This window comes from Ciconia boyciana, chromosome 5 (genome assembly GCF_034638445.1).
Source record: "Ciconia boyciana chromosome 5, ASM3463844v1, whole genome shotgun sequence".
In the NCBI taxonomy this organism is placed as follows: domain Eukaryota; kingdom Metazoa; phylum Chordata; class Aves; order Ciconiiformes; family Ciconiidae; genus Ciconia; species Ciconia boyciana.
In genome coordinates this window covers 58567202-58576940 of record NC_132938.1, presented here as the reverse complement: position 1 = coordinate 58576940, position 9739 = coordinate 58567202, and the positions used below count along the sequence as shown (strand labels likewise).

Genomic DNA, 9739 nt, shown 5'->3' with positions numbered 1-9739 from the left:
ATGCTACTACAATGACAGGTAGTAAGAGACATATGTCAGGGAGAAGTTTTCCCCTTTGATTTTGTGAGGCAGTAAATGACGAGGTAGGCAGTGGTTTACGTGGGGACAATACTGCTGAAGGCAGCAGATGGAGGCAAAGTGCAATACAAATCCTGTTACGTTGTACTCTAGTTTCCAGCCCAGGGGCATCCCTGGCTATTCGGTGCAGGCACAATGCTGTATGCCTTGTAGAAGAAAATTGAAGCTTGTCCCAGTGGCCAAAGACAAATGGAAGACTGCAATTGAAGTGTTCATCTTGAATAAGGAAAAAGGATGGCCTCTGAGTTGGCTTGAGGTACCTGCTGTCTACACATGCCTCTCAGAGGTACATACAGAAAAACCAGGAATTTGCTGAAAGCAAGAGATGGCTGGGGTACTAAAAAGTTCATGGCACGGCTGCCTTCTTTCCTATGACTTGACTGTGGAAGGACAAGCTGGCTGCTGCATCTGTGGGAGGATTTCTGGGGTACTGGCAGTTACTGGGAACATTGCTGGGACACACGATCCAGCACATGAAAACTAGGAAAGTATAGGGTAATCTGTACAATACGTGTATTTAGAAGATGTTATCTTATATATGTTAAAACATGTATTTGAAAATGCCTTGTAAATGTCTTCATAGACTTTAGATTTTACCCTGATTTTGCAGGTTAAAGAAGAGAGGTTTGGAGCAATTCAAATATTTTTCTTGTTTTTTGGTCAGAACATCTAAAGAGCAAAGGAAACACAGGGTTTCTCGGACTAGCCAGAGGAGGAAGAGTTGTCATCATTCTCCTTTTGCCAAATAGCTCACAGGGTAAGGAATGCTTTGAAGATATTTTCTCCTGAAAATGTGATGTAACCAGCAAGCTGAAGTAGGCTGACCAGATTACAAACAAACAGCTCTGAGAAGCTGTCGAGGTTTCCGGAGCATAGGAATGGTGTGATACCCCCCAGTAGGTAATACTGGAGAGATCACCCTCCCGCACTGACCTGCTTAACCTTTCTGCTCAATCTTCTGACACTGTTGGGAATGACCAACACCCAGGACTTGCAGGTTTGGGTTAGGAAGACAGGGAAAGGGGGAAAATACCCTAGTCCAAACACACAAAGAGCATCTAAAATGTTTACAGGACAGCAACCAATGCCCTGCGGGGCCCCTTTTGGGTAAGGCTGGATAGGTTTCAGCTGGGGAGGGGGGACCAGGTGTTCCCCATCTCCTTTCATGGCTTTCGGCTGCAAGCCACTGCAGCCAGCAGTGCTGTGTGGGAGGCTGAGTTGTGAGGAGAAGCTTCATGTGTGTGTTGGGAGAGGTCTGTTGGTTTTTACGTTTGACTTGGTTTACTTGCTCTGTGATTCCTGTGGGGTGGTGGAAAGGTGGCTGTCTCTCTTTGTTCCATGGAACTGAACTGAGAAGCTGTCCTTAAGACTTGCTGCAGCAGGACAGCACAAGAAGGGGCTCCTGTAGTAGGGCCTCAAGTCTGGCCTAAATGGGGGCTTTGCTATATATTTCTGAAGTTCAGGTTCTGTCCTCTTGCGTCTGTGTAAGTTATTTGGGACTTTCCAGTGTTTGCATATTACACAGAGGGGAAGTTAGCCAGACATTACATTTTATTTCCCTTCTAGCCCTGTGTTTTGTCATTTTTTAAGTGATTGACTGGAAGGAGTTTAAAGAGGATGCATTAATATTTAACTGTGCTGCAACAAATAATTGATGTTTTTAAAGTTTTCTTTCATTCAGACTGGTCTGGAGCTCTCTAGCCTAGTTTATTTTTGATTATAGAAATTCATTTCAGTTAAATCATTCCTTTATCAGCAGGATCTGCCCACATTTGGTTAGACTAAATAGCTCTAGAAACCACAGTGTTTTTCCCAATTGCTTTGAATCAAAGTTGCATTAAGAAAAAAAAACTTTTGCCTGAGATTGGGCTGGATCTCATTAATACAGAAACAATTATATTAAGGAGTCTTTAATGTGTAGCTGTGATGCTGTGCTAGTCATAGCTTCAGCTCAGTTTTGAGAAAAGACTTGCGATCCTCTATTTGTTCCACTTGCAGTTTTGTGTATGCCCATGACCTGGAAGCTTCTACCTGCCCTTTCCTCTTGTCACTCTCTTGATCAGCAATGTCCATTAGTTCTTTTGGTGCTTTAAACTGCCTTATCTTTTGGCGCTTTACAATGCCTTATCTTTTGGCAGGTAAAGCTAACAGTTCAGAAATGAGAAAAATCTGTCTTATTTTGTCAAACAGCTGCATTTTGTTGTTGATAGGTCTGCTTTTACTGAATGGCTTCATACTGCTCCACAAGACATGCTATGTTTGTTTTAATAATCCTCCACTGCACTTGTCTAATTTTACTTGTAATTGTATATGCCGCCAAGCATTGGGGGGGAGTCTTGGGGAGGAGTGGGAAGTTGCACAGTTGTAAAATAGGGATGGCCTTTAGGTTTTTTAACACTGTGATTTTTATTTTTTTTTTTCAAATTGCTCCAACAATAGAAAGGGAGGTGCAAGTTGATTTCAATGCCGGTTTGTGTACAGCTCTTCAGCAAAGAACTGGTAAAAGACCTTAGGGCCAGTCAGAAGGACCTCTGAGTGACACTGAAAAGGTTTTTTAAATGTACCCATAACACTACAGTCCTGTATACCACCCCAATATGTGAAAAGGTCATAAAAGCATTCTGTAGATTTATAGGGATATTTTTCAATTCCAGGTCATGTTCTGAATCCCTTTGCTCCTGCCAGTAGTTGCATTCAAGTATTGTGATGGATTTAGAGGACTGTATCTTAGCTCTTAAGAACACAGCCAGATGTCGTAAGTCAGAGCATCCCCATGGTCGTGTATTTATTAGCATATTTCCTTCTAAAGTGTTTTTCTAGTTCTTGGTAAATAAGCATATTGTCTATGTTCTGATCCTTGCAAATCTCACCTGTTTTATCTATGTATCTGATTAGTTCCTCTGTAAGACTATTCCTAATTTACATCCTGTATGTTTCTCCTGCTGATGGTCCTAATTTTGGCACTGCACAAATGTAGAAAATTTTTTACTGCTTTATGGGACTGCAGATCATATACTGTATCTATTGAAATGATTTCTCCCCCTTTTTTGTAACACTGGTTCCTGCTTTAGCCAGTTAATAAATTGGCTAAAATGCTGAATTAATGCACTGTACTAATTCTTAAAATTTATTCCAGGTGAGAAAGAAATGACATTTAATGTGTTTGAGACTGTATCTGTAATGTATTAGTATATCAGTGGATTGAATTCAGGAACTTGCCATTCAAAAATTATTTATAAAGACTTCAAGTTCACTTATCTTTATGGACTTCAGCTTCAGCATAAATAATCCTCTTCATAGTGCTGAACCTCTGAGGTTGGTGCCCAGAGAGGGGAAACTTTAGATGGAAAGTATTCAAAAGAACTTGCTTTTTAAAAATGTACTACATTGTATATTGCTAGTCACAGTCCTCTTGTCTCTGATTACTCCTTTTAATGTAGATTTCAGGTTGGGAAAAGGAATAAGAATCAGCATGCAGTATACTTTATGTTGAGACTTCATGTTTTGCAGGCATTCGCTCTGCCCTGGGTTAACAGCATAATGTGGCCCATTACTTGGGAGATAAATTCTGCCCTCTTGCAGAACAGTCCTGTATCATGTTGGCCAAATGTATTGCTATGCAAGAAATACATAAAGTGCCATTTTCTCCCTGGTAGTCTTAGCATTTCTAAGAGATGCTCAGTTCAGGTGTAGGAAGCAGAAATCCCTGTGTTCAAGGAAGTGAGCTGGAATATGGGAATGTTTCTTGTGCCCACCAGCACACAAAGGGTGTGTTGTGATTTTACTGGGAGTTGATTGAAACAGCAGCTTTTCACAGGTGAGCCAGATCTGAGTCTAAATGGACAGCTATTACAAGAACACACATGGCACCTGAAGAACTTCTTCTCCTTTGTTAAAAAGATAAAAATTGCTATTCCTTAGTTTTAATGTAAATATATCTCTGTTCTTTGTTTGCACAAAGTTTGTGTTAGTTTCAGAACCTCTATCCATATTGCTGCACATTAGAACTCTGAATCCTTCTGTTCCCTGCACCCGCTTCCCCAAATGAAGCATCTGGATCCAGATTTGGATCTGAAACTCCATGGATCAGAGTCACAAATTTGAACCCTAAATCCATATATAAATATACGCACATGTGTGTTCGTGTATATATGAGTTTATGTAATTCTGTATAGGTGCATACAACTCTCAAACTCTAGAAGGAAAAAACAAAAAATATCTACATCTTCATCTAGAGTTGGGTATGCCCTGCTGTGATCAGAGGAACGATTACAGCTCATGGCATGTCTGAACTGTCCAATGAAAAATGGTTTATACATGCACAGTAGTAGGTCTGCAGCACAGTAGACTTTAACTACTGAATATATACTGGGGTTTTGTCAGTGTGCTGTACTATTGTGCTTTGCTACCCTGGCTAGGATAGAGCTGGCTGCTTCAGGTACATCTAAAACACGGAATTGTATAGGTTGGAAAAGACCTTTAAGATCATCGAGTCCAACCGTAAACCTAACACTACCGAGACCACCACTATACCATGTCCCTAAGCACCTCATCCAAATGTCTTTTAAATGCTTCCAGGGATGGCGACTCAACCACCTCCCTGGGCAGCCTCTTCCAATGCTTGATAACCCTTTCAGTGAAGTAAAATTTCCTAATATCCAGTCTAAACCTCCCCTGGCACAACTTGAGGCCATTTCCTCTCGTCCTATCACTTCTTACCTGGGAGAAGAGACCAACCCCACCTCTCTACAACCTCCTTTCAGGTAGCTGCAGAGAGCAATAAGGTCTCCCCTCAGCCTCCTTTTCTCCAAGCTAAACAACCCCAGTTCCCTCAGCTGCTCCTCATCAGACTTCTGCTCCAGACCCTTCACCAGCTTTGTTGCCCTTCTCTGGACATGCAAACAAATCTGTCACAGCGCAGTATTGACATGTTGTTTTGAAGTTTCTATGTTATGAACTCTTAATATTGGATTAATCCTTACAACACTGAAGACTGGGGTCATCGTTGAGATTCAGTCCTTTTAATGTCGTCGTCCCCTGCCCAAATAATTTGATCTGCCTTCCAGATGTTTGCTCTTCCTGTATCTCATGAATGTCTGTTACTATGTAATCCACCTTTAAGATACTAGCTCTCACCCCTGTGGCGCTGACCCTCTCCTTCAGCTCTCTCCATCACATAGTCCCTTAGTGCCACCACGTATGTCATCGGTTTCCTATGTGTCAACCATGTGGAAATCTGAAGTAGTTAGGATTAAGTGCTTCAGACAAATTGCTTTGTTTGATGTTGTTTGTTGCTCCTCATAACCAATGATGTCCTACCTATGAAAATATTCTTCTAGAACAGTTTTGAACGAGTTCTAATTATGGAGTTAGCTGGAAAAAAATCTGATGTTATCTTAGAACATCTTTCTTCTTTGCATTTTTTTAATCTCTACTCTCAAACACAGCCCATGAAGAATTAAACATGCTCAAGGGGGTGGAGGAACATACTAATAAGGAAAGATAAAAGCAACTAAACGTGGGAAGTTTGGCCAAACAATTTCTTAGACAGACCATGATGGCTTTGTATTTGTTACATGGAAATTCCAGAGAGGGCGAAGAACTCGGGCTTGGAAAAAAGGGGACCATGACTGGGAATAGTGGAATTGAAAAATTCTAGCCAAAACATCTGGAGGAAAAAAACCATCCTAATGGTTAGAGATATTATACTGTGGAATAGTCTCTCCTGATTAAACCCTGTCATTTGAGGTTTTCCTTTTTTAAAATAATTGTTTTAAAAAATAGAATGCATATGGAAGAAATCTTGCACAATTGGGGATACATTGACCCGAGGTCCAACCTGCTCTGGAATTTTTATAATATGTTTACAAAATCAACAATTAAATAAAATGTTGTTGTTGTGATTTATTTTATCACTTAATTTGTAGATTTTTAGGAGTTCCAGGTTACATCAAACCTGCATAATGCTCAAGCACAGACAGCCTCTTTTGCACAAGGGATGTGACTTACGCAGAGATGCCTGAATTGGGTCTGAATAAAGTAGTGTTATACTGGAAATGCTGTGTCTGCATGCACACTGCATCCTGCTGTCCAGGCTAACACAGCCTGCCTCCCAGGGTGTCCCGGTTAACTTGGGCAGTTCTGAGCTTGTGTGGGTATGCTGATGGGGTTCCCAAGATGGGTCAGGAATATGTGCATTCATTTGCATGAATCGGTGGCCTAAGATGATGCTGTTAGTAATGCCCACTTGTGATGGCTGCATGTGAACATGATCTGGTTTGGTAAACCAATCAGTCAATTAAATTAGTTGAAAGAAAACTTTTTGGGTCTGATACAGAAGAGCACCCCCCAAAAAGTTTTGTGCTCTGCATCTAAAAAGTTATTTGTTCCCCAAAAGCGTCTGTTTCAAATACTTTAACATCCTTTCCCTTAGGCCATGTACTGGTTTTCTTTCAAGTACCTGAAGTTATAGTTTCACATGCATATAGATAGAACTTTCAAGAAAGTGCTGAAGAAAAAAAAAATCATAAAGGATTAAGTTTCTTCCTTTCAGAAAGCTATAATAGGGGCGAAATTATGGAACCTTATAGAGAGAAAGAGTTGATTGCCTTTATCCAGAACACCCTACGCCTTATGCCTCCTGTTTTGAGCACTTTCTTTTATATTGCTGGTTCTTTAGTTTTATTCTATCAAGGTTTAAACACTGAAAAAAAGACGTATTATTTCATGTCTCAAATAGGATGCTTAAAATAATAAGAAGCAGTTTTATTTTCCGCATTTTTTTTTTTGATACTATCAGTCTTTTCTTCTTCACCATGCTTTCAGATGTATAGTTGAACAAAGTTCCTTTCTTATTTGTCATGGAAAGAAGCTTGGCCCCACTGTTCAGTATTGCTTGCCATCATTCTCACAGTGAATATGCAGTTATTTATACATGTAATTGCTTTGCAAATCTAATTCATGAGAGTTCACTAATCATATGTATTCAATTGTTAAAACTGCCAGTGTTAATTTTCAGAACATTAGCTCCAACGCTTGAGCTAGGAACACTTGTTCAATATCCTCTTTAACGTTATTGGGAAAAGTGAGCCTAACCCATGGCATGCACCAACAATAACACACTAATGTAGCCTCTACAAAGGACTTTTGTTCTGACTATCTGACTTGGCTTTTCTGAAGAGCTCAGCACCTCACGTGTGTTAACCCATCTACTGATCTGGATGCTGAAGTGAGAACTAGTTTCTGCATTTTAACAAGAAAACTTTATTTCCATTTTAAAAAAAAAGAAGTCACCTGCAGTTAAACATTAGTAGTGTGATCTTTCTGAAGATTTGGTTCAGGAAAACAAAAGAAAAATAAGTAGCTGTCATGGCAATAATAGGATTGACTTTTATAGTAAGGAAAAAAACAGTTTCTGCGTCCACATTCCGTGGGTTGTATTTTTCTTCTTCCTCTCACAGGCATGACTCTCATGCTACATACTGTAAGCAGGCCAACCTCACTAACAAACCACATTTTGGGATTGATCTAGGAGTTCCTTCTCCAGTGTCATGTACAATAGGAACAGTGGAATAAAGCACGCTAATCTCCAGCTGAAATTGGCATCTCTTCCTCAAAAATCCTTTTATTTTCCTTTGGACCCCCATGAAAGTCAAGTTTATAGAATAATGAACTCCAGGAAGGAGCTGGAGCTCATTTACTATTTGAATAGTACAAAACTTTTCATAATAGGTTGACATTATTCGGTGTGCAGCAAAATGGAACTGGTGTAAAACTGCTTTTTTTATAAATACTTCAGTTGTTTGTTCCCACAAGAAGAACAGATTAATTTTCAAATTGTTCATCTTTCCTATTCACAATTCCAGAACTGCTAGTCCACTTGTCTCTAGCTACTGTGTGCAATTGCTATGCAGGCTGCCAGGGAGAGAAACAGAATGAAATAGTGTGTCCTTCAATTAACAATGGCAGATCAAATTGAAAGTATTACTAAGAAAACATTTCCAAGCCATTCTTCTCCAGAACACACAAATGCGATTAGGAACAAAAACAGAGACATCCTCTCTACTGCTTGTTGTAGGGCATAGTTATTTGAAACAACCTGCTTAGGGTAAGGCATAACCCTTACAAAATTTAGCCCACTGTTATGAAATGCAAAGCAGCCAGCCTGGAACTTTTTGGTTCCCAATGCTTAATTAATTAACATGCAGTCTTTAGAGTGTTTATCCTCCCAAGTGTGCCTAGAGATAATGAGGTGCTATTTTTGATACTTAACCTGATTAAGAGGTTGAAGAGAGGTCATAAGAGACTAAGAGAGCAGGGAAGGGGACCAAAGCAGTTCCAAGGGTGGTAGCTCAGAACCATAGCAGTTTCACTCCTTGTCTGTCTTCTCTTTCTCCCTGTAGGAGAAAGTGACAGCACAGATGACATGGGCACTTGGGTACCCTACACTTAGGTAAAGCTGCAGATTTGTGTAATCCATAACTAACTTGAAAAATGAACCTGCAGTGTGTAGAATAATGGGCCTCTTTCTTCTACAATGGTGTAGCCCTGTGAACTGATAGCAGTGTTACATGTGGTACCCTAGGGTAGATATTTCCAGAAGTGCTCTCTCTTGGTATAGCTTGGCTCCTGTAGTATTCTATGGTAGCTCTGATAATAATGCAGGAGGCAATATGGAATGCTTTAAAAATGAACTCTGAAAGTTATGCACAATAAATTTTAAATGCCAAATACCAAATTAATACCTGCAGCCTTCATAGGCTGTCATAGAGGCACGTTAAGACTTCTTCATCCAAAGGGAAGGAAGGTCAAAGGATTGTAGCACAGTAGTACAAAGGCTATTCAGCTTCAGAGTCAGGAGAAGACCTTATCTGCTTCTTGGATTCTCTTCTAGACAGTGCTTCCTCTTGTGTAAAATATAGCAGTGTTAGTTTGTACCCTTTGAATACAATTGTCTAAAACATGGGCTTAAGGAAAGAAGTGAAGATTTTATGTCTGTGAGGTGAAAATCAAGACTGTAAACTTCTGCTGCTGTAGCCGTTGACTCGGGAGCTGCTCTGCTCCCTTCCCCCTTTTCAATTTCACATGCCTTTAATCTTTCATCTCATTCCAGCTTTCAGGGTGGTGGTCTGTCCTCCTCCTTCCGATTCCCCTCTCTCTGCTGGAACTGAAGCTGTAGCAGAAAAAAGAGCCTGAATACTCAATGGGAGGGATCTTGAATTTGTAAAAAAAGACAACTTGTTGCCTTTTTCATTTTGTTCTTATTGTAGCTGCCTACTTCAGAACTTTCAAACATGAGTGCAGACAGTTTTGGGATGACATTTTTGTTCCATGGCTGCATACATGAAACTTTGCATATGTGGTATTATACTCTGTACGGAGCCCAAGTGAAAATCATGGAAGTAGTGCTTCAGGTAATTCAAGAGTCTACTGGTGTTCTGTGAGAAGTTTTGGAAAGATAAGTGATCAATTCATGTGTTTCACATCTCTAAAAGCTAGAGCTAAGCATGTTTTTCCCACTGTCATATTTAGCTCTTGTTTCTCCTTGTGGATTTTCTGTGATCAGAGTGCAATTTGCTTGACTTGAATTTTAAAATTAATGAGATGACCTTTTTTTGGTTGGATAGCTTTGGGCAGTTATATGAGCCTACAAACAAATCCC

At 40.0% G+C, this 9739-nt stretch overlaps 1 protein-coding gene across 1 annotated transcript in view; it reads left to right on the top strand.

Moving 5' to 3' along the window:
- Positions 1-262: 262 nt before the first annotated feature.
- The window catches only part of DKK2 (dickkopf WNT signaling pathway inhibitor 2), a 129270-nt gene continuing 119793 nt past the window's right edge, over positions 263-9739 (top strand). Inside the window, exons 1-2 of the mRNA XM_072863056.1 lie at positions 263-364; positions 743-835. The gene's annotated coding sequence lies outside the window, so the exon portion shown is untranslated. The remainder of the gene's footprint in view (positions 365-742; positions 836-9739) is intronic.